Consider the following 1,068-nt stretch of genomic DNA (forward strand, 5'->3'; position numbering starts at 1 on the left):
CCAGAAACACCCGTCCCCTCCCCCGCCACAGCGCCCGGTCCGTACCGGGGCCAAGCGGGGAGCGGCTCCCGTTAATACCCAGGTCGTTTTGTTCCACTCTGGTTACACGGGGCAGCCGCTCCGGGGCTGTTTGAGTCTCTGTCCCTCTCTTTTGTTTCACTCCATCTCTCTCTCTCTCCTGCTTTCATGTACAAAACATACAGGTCTGGGTTTTTTTGTCACTCTAACCGCATCCGGACTCTATTAAAGTTCCTGGCGCTGGATAAACAATGCAACTGTCGCGTGCAGCAGTCTGAAAATAATTGGATTAGCTCAAACATATCAGCTAAATAGAGACAGTCCCTGCTCAGACAGACAGAGTAAATGTCACCCTGGAAAAACCCTGAAAACTGATCTCATTCATGCCAGGCAACCCTGCAGCAGCCTCCTCGGAAAAAGAAGAGGGGGAGAAATAAAGAGAGAGAGTGAGAAAGAAAAAGAAAAAAAAAAAAAAAAGAAATAGAAGAGTTTTGACTACTTGCCCTTTCCTACGTATACACACACACCCCCCTCTGCTCTGCTCACACACTGTCCCTCGGTGCACACAAACGTCCAAGCCGGGAATGTTCAGCCGTCGGGAGCCGAAATGGCTCTAACCTCCTCACCCCGGGGTGCGCCCAGCGCCGGGACCCCCCAGCGGGGCGGCCAAGGGGATGCTCAGGGGTCTTGCTCTCGGGGTGGTCAAGGCCCTTGAGACGGAGCTGGACGGGGCTGGGGGTGGTCAAAGACCCTGGAACGGAGCTGCGTGGGGCTAGGGGGCCGCGTGGGCGAGCTTCCCCACCGCCCCGGGGAAAACCCTCCCCGCATCTCCGCATGGGAAGAGGCCCTGGGAAGAGCGAGGCGGAGGGCAGGCGGGGGAAGTTGGCCGGGATTTAGTGCCATTATTAAAATACAGAGAGATACACTAATGCTGCGGTTCCCTCGGGTTTCGCTTCCTCCCCAGGCAGCTGAGCGCACCCACCGTGGGCGCTTGGGGCGGCGGAGGGGGCCGGATCGCCCCCGGGGCAGGAGCCCTGGAGGTAACCACGG

General features: G+C 58.0%; 1 protein-coding gene across 1 annotated transcript in view; it reads right to left on the reverse strand.

Moving 5' to 3' along the window:
- Positions 1–1,068, reverse strand: part of GATA3 (GATA binding protein 3) — a 54,165-nt gene that overhangs the window by 14,045 nt on the left and 39,052 nt on the right. The gene's annotated exons all lie outside the window — the stretch shown is intronic.

This window comes from Chaetura pelagica, unplaced genomic scaffold (assembly GCF_000747805.2).
Source record: "Chaetura pelagica isolate M959 unplaced genomic scaffold, ChaPel_1.0 scaffold66, whole genome shotgun sequence".
Lineage (NCBI taxonomy): Eukaryota > Metazoa > Chordata > Aves > Apodiformes > Apodidae > Chaetura > Chaetura pelagica.